General features: G+C 33.4%; 1 long non-coding RNA gene across 1 annotated transcript in view; it reads left to right on the forward strand.

Moving 5' to 3' along the window:
- Positions 1–4,505: 4,505 nt before the first annotated feature.
- Positions 4,506–17,011, forward strand: part of LOC143071165 (uncharacterized) — a 36,389-nt gene continuing 23,883 nt past the window's right edge. The window contains exon 1 of the long non-coding RNA XR_012976811.1: positions 4,506–4,583. This is a non-coding gene — a long non-coding RNA (uncharacterized LOC143071165). The remainder of the gene's footprint in view (positions 4,584–17,011) is intronic.

The raw sequence follows: 17,011 nt of genomic DNA on the forward strand, positions 1-17,011 counted from the left end.
AATGCTGCTCAATAATTACTAGATGTACATATGTCTTTTCAAAAATACAACTTGCATGTAAGGATCGTCAGAGCTTAATGTGGATGAATATCTCGTTTTCAAGATCTAAATTGGTAGGGCTTCATCCCTATATATAATACCTTCCAATTTTTACAATTGTACAAATCGGATGGCATAATTGGGAGAAATTTTTGACGAAGTCGGATCCTGACTGATAAAAAAATTAATGCACAACTATTAACGTGAAAAAATAAAAACATAAGAATTTATTAAAAATTGTTAAAATAAATAAATAATCTCTCTAATTTCACATTTTTCTGAATAAAAAAGTACATGGAGCTCAATATTTGTTTCTTTTGAAACAACATTGTGATTAAATATCACAGTTCAAACAAACGCTATAACTGTTTTATTTTTGCTCCAGGTGCCGGATTTTTTTTCGCTGCGTTGGCCTTTGGTTGTTATCTGTTCTTTGGTCGGGTTGTTGTCTCTTTTATATATTCCCCATTTCCATTCTCAATTTCAAAATGATTATATTCTTTCCCCTTGGCTTATAAAAAGTTTGACCTTTTTTTTTTTTATCAAAAGACTTCAAATTGCAGTATAATAGCTGATAAAAGGTTAGTAAAGTAAAATAATCGCAGGATGGAGCAACAAATAATAAAGTACATATGTGCTTCATTTGATTTTTTATGATTTACGGTAACTCCGATAAAAGACGTAATAGAATTTGATCAAAATCTAATAAATAGTGGTAGTGAAAGAAAGAAAAAATAACCTTTTCAAGTTTAAGGTACTTCCACCTTTAAAAAATCGCACAAAAACAAAAACTGATGTAAATTTATTATCAATATTGTGAAGCACTGCTCTAATATCAATCTCGTGTTTTTATTAATTTTGTTTTTTCTGTAAAAAGTAGACTTAAAGGAGGACTCGGAAGACCGTGGCACCCTTTTGTGGGAAGAAATTAGGGAATCACTGATGCATGACTGGACTGGGCTCCCTCTTAGGCAGTCAGTGGACTATAAGATAAGATAAGAAAACTTAATTTTGATTCGGCATAAGTACAAATAAGCAACACAAGCTCTAATGAGCTTTTGACCGAATATAAAAACATATAAATAACATAAAAACAGTGCATTAATTTAGACATATTAAACAACCTGTAATACAAAGTTGAAATCTCACATACATAGCATGAAATTAAAATAAGCAACAAATTATCGAATGAAGTAAAAACGTGCTAGACCAGATCAACCAAAACCAGCATAAATAATAAACAGCTCAAGAATTATCTGAAAGCAGAACAGCGACATTCCAAACCGTTCCAGGACTGAACAAGACTTTTAAAATTTGAAAAACTGTTTTCAGTCCTGAAATGGTTTGGAAGGTTGTTCCATAATGTAGAAGCAGCAAATTTGAACGATTTTTTACCGTAACGGGTTGACTTGACCTGTGGATTTTCAGAATATTTACATACCTGAAAGAATATTTAGATTTTTTGACATTCATCAAATTTTGTAAGGACACAGGAGCTATGTTGTTTATAATTCTAAAAGTTTCTAACGCCATTGTTCTTATCCGCCTGATCTGCAAATTTTAAGTAAGAGGTCCTCGTAGAAGCTGGTAAAATCCTCATATACAAAACGGAGTGCTCTTTCCTGCACCTTTTCTAGTTTTTTGGAATTTTTCTCAGTGCAAAAATGCTATGCCAAAGGGCAAAAATTAAAATTACTAAGAATAAAAGTATGAAATATAGTAAGTTTACTAAGTCTATCCAAAACTGGGCATAAACGTTTTAAAACATTTAATTGCTGTGATGCCTTCCTACAGATTGAGCTGATATGAACATCAAAGTTTAGCTGGTAGTCTATTTCTATGCCTAATAATTTTACTGTTTTTTCACATGTAAGGTTCGAATTTTGAATATGTATAGATGGGTTCTTTTCAAAGGTCTTTTTGCCAACAGCCTAAACTTGAAATTTGTCAGGATTTGCTTGCATTGTATTCACCGTGAACCACTCAATAAGATTTTTTGAATCCGATTCCAAAGTTGAAATTAATAAATCGAAATCTGGAGTACAGAAAGACAAAGTATTGTCATCTGCATAGTTATATATACTACCATTTTTACCAAAGAGAAAAATATCATTAATATGTTAAACAATAATGGCCCTAGCATCGAAACCTATGGTACGCCTTTATGGATGTCAGCCCAACCACTCTTGACTTTAATTTGCTGTTTTCGATTAGATAAATAAGACTTTAAAAGAGCAATTGCATTTGGGGTTAAACCATATGCTGATAATTTATCTAGCATAATATTGTGAAGCAGGTCAAAAGCCTTAGAAAGATCCATTACTACCGCTGCAATGTTATGGTTTTTATCAAGAGCTTTACGCCAGTCTTCTAACACTCTGAGAAGTGTGGTCTGACATCTATGTCCACGTCTAAATGCACACAAAAATGGATTAAATATTTTATCAAAATAATCAGTTAATTGAATTTCATATATTTTTTCAAAGATTTTAGAAAACATGGGTAAGACACTTAACTGGTCTATAATTTGTTTTTAATAATGGGTCACTCTTTTTATAAAGGGGGTCAATTTGGATTCTTTAAGTTTATCGGGGAAACAGTTATTATCAATTATTGACAAATTTACAAGAGTTGTCAGCTGTGGTGCAATATAAGATTTACATTTTTTTACTATTTTTGCTGGAATACCATCAGCTCCTGTAGCCTTCTTTATGTTTATTTTATTTTTAATTTTTTCAACATTATCTTTAGATACTTTTTTGAATTCAAAAACAGAATTATGCTTTCTGTTACCTAAAATTTCTTTTATACTTGGGTGATTTAAGGGGTCATATACGTACCACATCTGCTCCAAATTTTGTCTGCTACTGTGGAGAAAAAATTATTAAAAACATTTGAAACTTCATTTGAACAATTTACAATTTTGTCATTTTCACATAATAAAATTTTTTGCTCTACACAGTTCCCCTTTTTTGAGAAAAATGGTTTGACTGTTTTCCAAAAATTGTTTTCTAAATTTTCCCAATTTTTGTCAATCCGGTTTTTATTATTAGTATATTGTGAATAAAGCATTTGTTTTCTATATATGGCCCCTCTCAGTTCTTTATTCATACATGGAAGTGGTTTATTTCTTTGACCCCTAGATTTTACAGGTGCATTTTTATTTAATATGTTTTTTTAAATCTTCTTCATAATCATCATATATACTTTTTAAATCTTTCTCAGTACAATTTTCTTAAATCTTTATTTTCTGTAAATCATTTGTAAATTCATCAATATCAAAAGTTTTGTAACTTCTATATGTTACATCTCTGCGTTTTTGTGCAGGTCAATTCCCTTTCACAACTGTTGGAAATAATATTGTAACAGTCACTAAACCATTTGGACTATTTATTGTTTTAAAACACAAATTCTTTTTATTTGTAACAATAACATCTACAAGGGATGGGTTACAACCCTTTTTAAAACATGGTGGGCCTTTAACCAGTTGGGACAAGTTGAAAATATCACATATATCATGTAGAGTCTGAGGTTTTTCAGCAGACAACATATCAAAGTACTGACATATAGAAGTTACAAAATTTAGGTCACCAAAAATAATAATATTGTCATATGACACAAAACTTTTATCAAGTGATTTTGTAAAATTTTCAATAAGGGATCGACCATTTGATATTCTGAGGGGGGAGGGGAGGGGGAGGGAGGCAAGAGGATTTGTTTTTGATCGGTTACTTATTTTTGTAAACTAAGAGGACAGATTATTCATTTTCTGCACTATTGAAGCAAGATTTTTCATTTTCATTAAAGCAAGGGACTGGTTATTCATTTTCACAACTATAGTTATGATATTCGAAAGGCATCCAATCTTTAAATGATTAAAGGATGAATTTATGAAGAATCTGATGCCATCTCATACTTTCGGTTAGACCTGCTGAGTTATTTATTTTCAATACATTGCAAGGCAGGTAATTTATTTTCAAACTACCCGGCACAGAACAAACAATTTATTTTTGTGATTATCAAGGCTGAGTTATTTATTTTCAAAATCCTTCTGCTCCCCTTGGAATATTCTTCATATTTTCATAGATGGAGGCTTGTATGCTCCCATAATAAGCCATTTGGCATCATTTATATAAATACTTGATAACTGTATTTTGGACATTGCTCTTTTCTCAGTATATTTTTTGCTCAAATCTTCCATCATTGCAGTTTTTCTGTACAAAAGGTATTATCTTTATCCAATTCTTTAATTTTCCCAAATTTTCCAAATTCTCATATTTCCAATTCAGTTTATATTTAAGCACTCCTTATTCTCTATTCTTTATTATTTTTGCCAATTAATTAGATTAAATTAGTGATTAATTATTTTATATTCGGGAAACCCCCGTTTTTCACGGTTCATGGCACCACGTGAAATCTGTTTATTGTTGGCTACTATTGGCGGGATTTTCTATTTATAAGTGACCGTTCTCAACTCTTGTCGTCGTATCCATTTTGAACTGAAGGACTGTTCATACATTTGTTTTGAAAGTTTCATCTAAAAGGTAGGTTTTATTCTTTCTTTACATTTATAGATAAGATATGGCCTAGTTTTGTTACCAGTATAGAATCAGTATAAATATCAAGTTTTAAATATTACACAATAGATGATCACAATATCGTAATGTCAATTTCATTTTGGTGACCGACTGACGAAAACTTTTTGTTTTGTTATCATTTTATAAAAAATACATTTGTGAATAAAGATAAGACGAGAAAATTTCATCATTCAATATACATAATGTTATTGTATTTAGTCTCTGGTTTAACCAAAGAATTGCTAAATTCTGTGGATTTCTCGTTCGAGTAGACCGAGTATGCTCGTATGAATAGATTTTGAAATAACCTGGCATTGAAAAGAAAATTGTTTTATGTAATAGAGTTAATTTGAGTTTTATCCTATAAAATAGGATTTTTTTGTTGTCGAAATTGTCAGTTAAATTATTATGGCTAGCAATGTCATAAAACAGTGACAAGGAAATAGAAAGATGGACACTACAGGGCTTTTTCCATATATGTCTGTAATACACTTGCCAAAGAGGGGTATTGGTTTGGCTGTTCAAGATATACAAGTACCCAGCCATTCTGACAGTTTATGCCTCATGTATATAGAGAGCTTGTCAATGCTCTAGATCTTTACATGGACCCTTCTCAGAGGCAGATTTAGGGGGCCCCAGGGGGCCCCCCCTTTTTGGGAAAAAATTTGCTTCTATAGGGAATCATTGAAGCGTGACTGGAGCAGGCCACCTCTTGGGGACCAGTCAGTGGGCCCCCACTTGTGTAAATTTCTGGATCTGCCACTGCTTCTTACTTCCTTACTTATGATATCCAGTTATCCATCAGAGTTTTGAACCACCCCATTTTTGGGATGATCAATGCATTTAAATGGGAATACATGGTTGGACCCCCCTTTTCTCCATGGGAAGACCCCCTTTTAAAAAAAGATCCACTCAACTGGATTTTCCCCTGAACTGCTGTGCATGCGTAGCATAATTATACATAAATACTAACAAACCAACAGTGCCAAAAGTATTATAAATACTAACATGAAATGTGGTCAAAAATATTTACATTACTACTAAGGTTTACTCCCAAGATGGGGAGGGTAAATACTTCAATATTTTTTTGGAAGTGGTGTGCCGAACTGCAAATTTTGTCGCACAAAGCTAGACAAAGAGATTTAGACAAAGAGATTTAATGAGTGAGATAGTGATCCGGCAGCAACTGTCAATGACTGGTGTTAACTAAATTCTTGAAGGCTTATAATGCTTCATACTTTTTATATAGATGCCTTATGTTGGGAAGCTTGGTCTGTCACATGTCCAATGTCCTTGACCTCATTTTAATGGTTCAATGACTACATGTACTTGAAGAAAAAGTTAAGATTTTTTGTAATGTTAATTTTTCTCTTATTATGAGTAATAGGAAAACTATTTGATATGTGTGTAACCTTACAAGGTCCTCGTGACAGTTTTCATCTGACCTTGACCTCAATTCATGGAACCGTGAACAAGGTTTCAAGTTTTGGTGGTTAAGCCCATATTTCCGATACTATGAACAAAAAGTCTAGTATATTTGGTGTATGGAAGGACTGTTAGGTGTACATGTCCAACTTGCAGCTGTCATCTGACCTTGACCTCATTTTCATGGTTATATTTAAGTATTTGTGTTTTATGTGTGATTTTCTTATACTGGTATGCAATAGGTCTACTACAATGTATATTTGGTGTATGGAAGGATTGTTAGGTGTACATCTCTAGCTGCCAGGTGTCGTCTGACCTTGACCTCATTTTCATGGTTCTGTGGTCAAAGTTTTTGAGTTTTGGTCTGTTTTTCTAATACAGTAGGTCAACTATATTTGGTGTATTGAACATGTTGAAATATTTCATTATGTACATGTAAATTGCGCTGGTTAATTTTGCTGTGACCTCATTTTCACAGTTCATTGCTCAGTGTTAAGTTTTTGCGTTTTGGTCTGTTTTTCTTGAACTATAAGCAATAGGCCCGAGAACAGTAATAATTTTTTTGTAGTGCATTTATTTTAAACAATAAATTTAAATTAAACAAATCGCACCTGCTCTATATCCAAAAGACTTGCAGTGTTGTGTACAACTAATGGGACAATTAATATCAAAACTATAAAAACTTCTATCAGCTCTAACTCAAAATATTGACATTTATCCTGCAATTGGGTGTCCTACTATGATTTATAATCACATAAGCAACACGACGGGTGCCACATGTGGAGCAGGATCTGCTTACCCTTCCGGAGCACCTGAGATCACCCCTAGTTTTTGGTGGGGTTCGTGTTGTTTATTCTTTAGTTTTCTATGTTGTGTCGTGTGTACTATTGTTTTTCTGTTTGTCTTTTTCATTTTTAGCCATGGCGTTGTCAGTTTGTTTTAGATTTATGAGTTTGACTGTCCCTTTGGTATCTTTCGTCCCTCTTTTTTTATACAGATACAGCCCTACAGATATCGCTATGTTGTATCTGTATATTATACAGATATCGCTTTAAAGCTCCGCCCACTGCCGGACTGAGTATTGTTTAAACTGTGACCTCAGAATGTGTATTCCAGTTGCATTCCAATGACAATTGTCAATTTCAAAACTTGAATGTGTATGATTGTGTTACAAAATCAACCATGTCAATTTCAGCATGCATGTTTAGTGAATGTCAAGTCTGAAGCGTAGGACAACTCGTACACTTCTGTTTCAAATTTGACAATGTTTTGTTATTTGTTTTTACTGTTGAAATTAATTGTCATGCTAAAATAGATAATTATTCACCTTGAGCGATATATTATTGTTGACCATTCAAGATTTTTTTTTCGAACCCGTCTTCAGCGAAATGTGTGATTTTGATATTACTATGCGGGCCTCAAGGGATTACAAATCGAAAATAAATGCTTAATATGTTAGTTTTTGTGTCTTTCAAAACACAAACAATATACAGAATTAATTGCAGGATAAAGACAGCTGTATTTGTACTCTGCTCGAAACAGGTGTAGCAGCTCGCTAAAAGCTCACATACACCTTGTTTCCTAGCCTCGTACAAATACAGCTGATATTTAAAGACACTAAACAGTTATTGTCTATCTGTGTTTAGGGGTGTACAATTCATTTTGACAGCTTCAGACGTACTAAAATTTGACCTTTTTTAACTGGATCAAAGAGTGGCATGGACAAAACTGCAGAGACATGAATGCCAAACTGTCGACGAGTCAATCGAGGCATAATTTTTATGGGACCTTTTTTATGTAGAAAATGATTATTTTTGGACATTTTTATTGTATGCATGTGTACTCTCCCAGAATCTGATACTGGTTAAATTTTGTTTAATTTCAAAATACCAACCAATTCATATACTAGTTTTTCCAACAGAATTTTATATTCTTCTCGAAACTACCATCATTCAATTCATCAATATTTAATGAAAAAATTTAACCCAATCATATATTTAATATCGCAAACACAGACCCATTAAAGTCGCACTTCTGTATAAGGAACTTCGGAATATAGGAACCAAAGTGACTCGCCTTTCCCGGAATTTGAGCCTCTCATATATAGATATAGGAAGATGTGGTATGAGTGCCAATGAGACAACTCTCCATCCAAATCCACTTTCTAAAATAAGTCCTGTTCAACTATCTTTAACCAGTTATATACCCCCTGTAAATATAAATTATAATGGAAATCCCGTTTCTTTTGCACTGAAACTGTTATTTCTCTTATTATAAAAGGTATAAAACCACTAATTCATCAATTTCAAGCATTAATGGCTACTTTGTCTTAAGTTTAAATAAAGTGGCAGTTATTTCATGTCAAAACTGTACCTTATCTTGACTTGTGCTGAAAAAATCAACATACCTTTCATTGCATATTAGAGTGTACTGGTTCCTGGAAGTTTGATAGTACAAAAACAGGAACGTCTGATCTGAACAACAGGCCAAATGAGTCCTTTTTTTAGAATTGCATATACTTTCTTACAATTTGAATAAAACTTTCAACAAGAGTTCTAAAGTGATCCCAAGTCCCCAATCTTTCATTTGATACTAAAACTACCGAAATATTCCTGTTATTGACAAAGATACAGCTATGCATAGGAACTATTTTGTTTAAAATATATACTAGTTTCTTGTATGTTCTTTCTGACCATGCCGGAATAAGGCAGCAACCATTTGATTTTCTGGGGGGGGCTATGGTTTTTTTTTCTGGACAAATTTTTTTTTTCGCCTGTGGCGAAAAACAATCTATTTTTTTCGCGACAAGTCGAAAACAATTTTTTTCTTTCAATTTTAGCATTACATATAGTGGCAGCTGAGGGTGAAACAAACAAATTTTTTTTCTCAGAATCAAAAACAAATTATTTTTTTCTCCAAAAACTGGAAACAAACTTATTTTTCCAAAAAAAACCATAGCCCCCCCCAGAAAATCAAATGGTTGCTGCCTAAGTGGTTCTATACCTATAGATATTAATAAAATATGTAGAGGAAAAAAGTGCTTTTTATACGACTGCAAAAAAAATTTGCATTCACATACATTTATTGGTGTCGTTATCTTTGTCCGAAGACACTTAGTTTCTGGACAATAACTTTAGTTTCAGTGAATGAATGAAATTTAAACACAAGGTTTGGAACCACAAAAGGAAGGTTAGGATTGATTTTGGAGAATTTGGTCCAAACGGTTTAGGAACAAGGGGCCCAAAAGGAGTCTAAATAAGTCTTTTTCTAGTTTTCAGACAAAAACTTGTAAGTGTATGGATCTTTCTGAAATTGTATCAGAAGGCACCATTCCAAAAAAGAAAGGTTGGGATTCGGGGTTGTGGCTCAAACTGTTTAGGAAAAAGGGGTCAAAAACAACTTTTCTAATACTTTGTATAAATTGCTTATTTCTTGACCAATTTCAATAGGGTTTTATTCTTGAATTCTTAGGGTTCTTATATATGCTGAATCTGACAGTGTATTACGTTTTTGGAATTTGGTCCCCGTTTTTAAATAAGTCCACACAAGGTCCATAGGGTCAAAAATTAAACTTGGTTTGATTTCATCAAAAATTGAATTAATAAGGTTCTTTGATATGCCGAATCTAGCTGTGTATTTAAATTTTTGTCTTGCCTTGACGGAGTCAAAAAGCGAGCCATAGGTATGCTGTTTCCGTCAACAACGAATCAGTTTGTGATTAGGTCTAGTTTATTGTGAATCACAAGTTGTAGGTCAATCATATTTGGTATGCAGTTGTATAAGCATTGGCATATCTCATTTCCATGGAGATTATTTGGCCCTGCCCCCACAGTCATGGTCTATTGACTCTGAAACTTTGCTTATTTTATATGTATTAGTTTGTGATTAGGTCAGTTAATGGGGAACCACAAGTGGTAGGTCAATGATATTTGGTATGCAGTTGTATAAGCATTGGCATATTTCATTTTCATGGAGATAATTTGCTGCCGCCCCACCCCCTTAGTTATGGTCTATTGACTTTGAAATTTTTGTAAGTTATCATGTATTAGTTTGTGATTAGGTCAGTTCAAGGGGAACCATTAGTGGTAGGCCAATGTTAATTGGTATCCAGTTGCATGTATAAGCATTGGCAAATCTCATTTCCATGGAGAATAATTTCCCTCGCCCTTCAGTTTAGTTAGTCTAATGACTTTGAAACTTACATTGTATCATAGTTTACATGTATTAGTTTTTGATTAGATCAGTTTAAGATGAACTGCTAATGTTAAATCAATAATATTTGGTATGCAAATTTATTTACATTTGCAAGTAATGTTTCCATGGAGATTATATAGCCCCACCCCCTCTTCATGCTTCATTGACTTTGAAACTTATACATAGTTTACAAGTTGATTTTTAACCGGATTTTTGTGACAAAAATGTCGGTTATTGATTTGGGGATGTACGGCAGGTGGGCGGCAGACAAATGTTGTCCGTGCATTTACTCATGAACCGTTCAACCAAAGCTTTTAAAATTGATATATGTTGTTGCTGACAACAAAATGGAGGTCAAGTTCAGAAATGACTATTTTGACTTTTACGGATCTGGAGTAATGGTTCTTGAAAGATTGAAAAATGGTGTTTCCAGTCCTGTCCGTGCATTTACTCAGGAACCGTTTAAACCAAAGCTTTTGAAATTTTAATATGTTGTTACCAATGACAAAATGGAGGTCAAGTTCAATAATGGCGATTTTCACTTTGTCTGTTCAGGAGTTATGGTTCTTGAAAAATCGAAAAATTGTGTTACCAATCATGTTGGTCCATTCAACCAAAGCTTTTCAAATTTAAATATGTTATTACTGATTACAAAATGGAGGTCAAGTCTGACATTGAAGATTTTCACTTTCACCATTCATCAGTTATGGTTCTTGTAATATTGAAAAATGCCAGGACAGGAATAAAGGTGAATAAATCCGGTTTGCTGTCACTCTGACAGCCTCTTAAATTGTTGTATTTAGATTTGGGAACGACTTATAATACGCAATGGTATTTGATACACAGTTGTATAATTAGCATTGGCACATCTCATTTACATGGAGATTGTTTAAGCCATGTAACTCAGTCATGGTTCATTGACTTTGAATATTTGCATAACTTGTGTATTAGATATTTTGATTTCAACATTTGCATAATCAAAATAAAAAAAGGAGAGACATATCTCTGTGATAACAGTTTATTAATTTTGGGTCCTGTTTTCAAATTAGGTCTACATTAAGGTCCAAAGGGTCCAAAATAAAACTTAATTTGATTTTAACAAAAATTGAGTTCTTGGGGTTCATAATTTGATATGCTGAATCTAAACATGTATTTTAGATTATGGGCCCAGTTTTCAAGTTGGTCTACATTAAGGTCAAAAGGGTCCAAAATAAAACTTTGTTTGATTCAACAAAAAAATAGAGATATGGAGTTCTTTGATATTCTAAATGTAACCATGTATTTAGATTTTTGATTGGTTTACCCTTTTATCAAATTGGTCTACATTGAGGTCAAAAGGGTCCAAAATAAAACTTTGAATTCATCAAAAATCGTAATATTGGAGTTCTTAAATATGCTGAATCTAACTGTGTTTTTAGATTTCAAGTTTTTGGTCCCATTTTCAAATTGGTCTACATTAAGGTTGTAAGGGTCCCAAATTAAATTTTGTTTCATTTTAACAAAAATTGAATTCTTGCGTTTTTTTCATTATGCTGAATCTAAACATGTATTAAATTTTTTGATTATCAGGGCCCAGTTTTCAAGTTGGTCCAAATTGAGGCCAAAAATTTTACTTTGTTTGATTTCAACAAAAATTAAATGTATGGGGTTCTTTGATATGTTAAATCTAACCATGTATTTTGATTTTTGGGCCCTGTTATCAAATTGGTCGACATTGAGGTCAAAAGGGTCCAAAATTAAACTTAATGTTTGATTTCATCAAAAGTTGAATTCTTGGGATTCTTTGATATGCTGAATCAATCCATGGCCATGTATTTAGATTTGGATATTGGACCATAATAGGTAAATTTAAATTTTAAAGTTCATTAGACCACATTCATTCCATGTCAGAAACCTATGCTGTTAAATCACAATCCAAATTCAGAGCTAACTCAAAGTTTGAGTGTTGTGTTCATACTTGCTCCAACTGTTCAGGGTTCAACCTCTGTGGTCGTACAAAGCTGTGCCCTGCTGAGCATCTAGTTTTAATAATTGCCCTTTTTGTTTCTTGGATAGATAAAATATGTGCAATGCGGGGGACATTGGCACTATGGTTTTATTGGAAATAAAATTAATATTTGTACCTAGATGTTAAAAGGTATTTATAAGACCAGGAACGAAGACGCACTCTATAACAACCTGTAGCCTCAGTGTTTATCATGTCACAGTAAATGATATCGGGATATGGTGGTTTAGTTGTGAATAATGTTGCTACATCAAAAAAGATGTAGAAGCCATCACTCCCTGTCTCAATTTCAGATAAAACATGTCCGCTGGTTTGTGTATCATCACCCACAACACTTGCCGTAGCCTTAATGTCATATGTGAAACAGTTGGATTTAATCATTACTTTAAATGCAGTTTTGTCCGAGCACATTGCTTCAGAAATGATTGGACATTATCCTCATATCCTCACCCTTGTTTCATTTGGATACCTCCGAGTTTTGATATCTGCTACGAACACATAATTTTTTGTTTTTTGTGAAAATGATGTGGATGCTTGAGCATCTGAGCATACCTGCAAGCTACGCCATGCCAAATCACTACTTAACATAAAGATTCAGCACCCAAATTTTTGAACATGTAATTTCATCTCCATACTTAATGTTTCATGCATTAAATATTAAGAAATAAATTGAAAGTGTATCAATTAAAAAAAAGGCAGGATATACACTGTTCACAATAGGGACTATATTTGAAGACAACTAAAATCAAAAGCAAATTGCTTCCTGGAAGCATGCAATTATAAAAGAGTAATCTTATTCTAAATATGGACTATAACTGTCCTTGGACCTAATAGGACAGAAAGACTAGATCAATCTTAGTAAAACTTAGGGAGCTACCATTTGATTTTTATGGGGGGGCTAGGATGAAATTTTAAAAAAATAGGCAGGACAGGAGTTTTGAGTAAAAAAAAAAGGCAGGATGTGACACTTGCAAAAAAAAAAAGTCAGGACGACAATTTAGGTAAAAAAAAAAAGTCAGGATAAACTAAAAAAAAAAAGGCAGGACCGATTAGAGTGAAAAATAAAAAGGCAGGACAGAGATTACAGCTAAAAAAAAATGCAGGACAAAATTTTTCATCCTAGCCCCCCCTTAAAAATCAAATGGTAGCTCCCTTAGCATGACCTAAGCTTTCCATCTTTGCTAGCCAAGGGTTACGATCTACTCCCTTTCTCTTCACCCTTGGCGGATTGAGCTAACATTTGTGATATCAATGTTGCGCCATCTATCGGAAGATTAAAGTCATGCCCATTCCGAATGCACTATTCTTGACCAATGGTAGCACTTGCACTCTTCAATTTGGAAGTAAAAACACAGTAGCGTCTAGATTCTACACACTTGGTAAATCCGGAAACGAAAATATACGTCAACATTCATGCATTTGTGCATGAAACATACACAGGAACTTCTATTAGTTGATTAAAACGTTCAAGTTGTCTCTAAATATCATGAATATAGTCGTATGTTTAGTGATGTAAAGACTTGTTGTACAATAAACACGTGGCAATTGTTTACAAACACTTTCTACATCTACACGTGATCATGTTATAGGCGCTTTTTGATTGGATGCAGCGAGTTTCTACTGCAACCAATAAAAATCCTTACCTTGTGTCTCCAAAATTTTATCTCAATCTGCCAAGGGTGAAGAGAATGGGAGTGGATCGTAACCCTTGGCTAGCGAAGATGAAAGCTTTCATGATTTTGAAAAAGTTAGCTTTTTAAATACTCTTGACTATTATTGCGAATATTTAAGGTCTTTCCTCTCCGCGAGGAAAGACCTTATTGTTAAGGTCTTTCCCCTACGTGAGGAAAGACCTTATTGTTTTTCTAATGTTTTTTTTTTTTTTTCTTTTTTTTTTTCTTCCAGCATTTTTTTGGCAAGCCCTCCTACCGCTTCTATTGCAGTTATCAATACCAAATTTGAACCATCGATAGACCTCATCATGAAGTTGTACCAGATGAACTTTTGTAGGATTTCACCATCCCCTTGAGAAGTTATCTCCCTTATATTGATTTTTTTCAACATGTCCCCCCCTCGTTGTTTTTAAAGATATCATGACTTTATTTGGACAATAGGTAGATCTAATCATGATGTATTACCAGATGAGGCTGCAAAGGATTTCATCATCTCCTATGAGAGTTATATACCCTTGAAACAATTTCTTTCCTTTGCATTTTTCTCAAAAAGTATTAGAGATAGAATCGATTTGAAAACGGCAACATGTACAGGAACAGATGACAATGTTAATAAACATGTACAATCATTTTGTTATTAACCCTTATAAGGAGTTATTCCCTTTGAAAAATTGTACATAATTTTTGAAAAATTGTATTTCGAGAACCAGAAGTCGTAGAGACTTGGGACCTTCACCAATACTCTTTAATTCATGTGACCTTTAATATGCAGTCAAGGTCAAAGGTCACTGAGTGCAAAAAAAAATTACGCTGTAATTTCAAGCTTACATATTAGGAAAACGATAAGACTTTGCTGCATACATACAGCGTGTAAATTGTTCCTCTCGACGAGCTCTACATTTTATACAATAAGCCCAAAAATGTCCGACTGTCTGTTTAAAAGTTACAACGGGATGATTCTTAAAAGTGTAGTTTTGTGTGTATATCTTTTTAAAGGTAACAGGTATCAACCTACTATCAACTGCAAAGATGATCAGTAAGACAAGACCTTCAGTTTGAGGTCAATGTCAGGTCATGATGAAATTTCACCTTGACCTTCACAGTATACTATGACCTTGACCTTGTGGTAGTTGAAAGGTCAAGTGGTCCTGAGTTGAATGGTGCTAGTCCCATGTCTCTACGACTTCTGGTTCTTAAGTTTGGTATTGCATCATTTATTTGATGATTAATTGTGACCTTGGTGAACTTTGAAATTGTCCCAATTCTTTTTCTCTAATGTTGTCTTTCAACTGTAGATCATTTATCATTTAACAGATTTGAGATATCTATTGTCGTTTTAGAGATAATGCAGTTCGAAGTTTTGCGAGCGGCGGCATGTATTTCTGAATCAACAACAGCTTACCACTTAAAATGTTTTAGAAAATGTAGAGGTTAACATAGTTATATGTTTAACCAAATGCCAAAAACATTCCATGGAAAAAAAACGCCAAAAATTCAATTTGAACTTTTCATGTTTTGCATTGATTTAGTTAGTTTCATAACTTCTATTTATATAGTTGATATTGCATCATTTTTTGAACTTTGTCACATGGGGTCATCTGATATATCAAATTGAAGGTCTTAATAAACTCTACTTATAAATGAAAATTTTAAACACCCTTTTCATCCCAGGGGGACGGGTGGGGTCATTTAGTGCAAAAAATTAAATTTCTCAGATGGTAAGGTTGTCGCATATCAAATGAAAGAACATGAAGTGTACATTTCAAATTTCAAATTGACGTCTCCCAAAAATGGGTTGGATGGGGTTATTGAGTGCAAACATTAAATTTTGTTTTAAGATAGGGTTGTTGTATATCAAATGAAAGGTCATGATGTGTACATTTGATATATCAAATTCCCGACCTCCAAAAATTACTTGGATAGGGTTATTAAGTGCAAAAATCAAACTTTCTAGAACATGGTGTTGTTGCATATCAAATGAAAGCTCATCTACCCTATGTTACTTATATCATACTATCCGATCTCAAAAAAGTAGGCGGATGAGGTCATTAAGTGTTAAAAGAGAAAAGTTTGAGAAGGTATGCTTGTCGTATATCAAACGAAAAGTCGTACAAAGTACATTCCGAAAACATCCATTTTACTGGAAAGACCTTTCAATTGTTTTACAAACAATTGAGATACTAGTTTTTCTCCTGTTTTGTTTTTTTTTTTTTTTTTTTTCATCCAGCATTTGTTTAACATGGCCTCCCCTTGTTTCTATTGGAGTTATCAAGACCAAATATGGACCATCGGTAGACCTCATCATGAAGTATTACCAGATGAGGCTGTGTAGGATTTCATCATCCCCTTTAGAAGTTATCTCCCTTTTATTGTTTTTTTTCGACATGGCCCCCCCTCGTTGTTTTTGCAGATATCATGACCTTATTTGGACAATAGTTAGATCTCATCATGATGTGTTACCATATGAGGCTGCTAAGGATTTCATCATTCCCTATGAGAGTTATGTCCCCTTGAAGCAATTTCTTTCTTTTACATTTTTCTCAAAAAATATTCAAGATAGAATCGATTTGAAAACGGCAACATGTACAGGACCAGATGGCAATGTTAATTAACATATACAATCATTTTGTTGTTAACCCTTATAAGGAGTTATTTCCCTTGAAAAAATATAAACAATTTTTGAAAAATTGTATCTCGAGAACCGGAAGTCGTAAAGACTTGGGACCTACACCAATAATCTTAAGTTCATGTGACCTTTAATTTGCACCCAAGGTCAAAGGTCACCGAGTGCAAAAAAAAATTACGCTGCAATTTCAAGCTTTCATATTAAGAAAACGATAAGAGTTTGCTGCATACTTACAGCGTATAAAATGTTCCTCTCGACGAGCTCTACATTTTATACACTGACCTCAAAAGAGTCCGACTGTTCAAAAGTTACAACGGGATGATTCTTAAAAGTATAGTATTGTGTGTATATCTTTTTAAAGGTAACAGATATCAACCTACTATAAACTGCAAAGATGATCAGTAGTTCAAGACCTTCAATTTGAAGTCAATGTCAGGTCATGATGAAATTTCACCTTGACCTTCACATTTTA

Source organism: Mytilus galloprovincialis, chromosome 4 (genome assembly GCF_965363235.1).
Source record: "Mytilus galloprovincialis chromosome 4, xbMytGall1.hap1.1, whole genome shotgun sequence".
Taxonomy (NCBI): domain Eukaryota; kingdom Metazoa; phylum Mollusca; class Bivalvia; order Mytilida; family Mytilidae; genus Mytilus; species Mytilus galloprovincialis.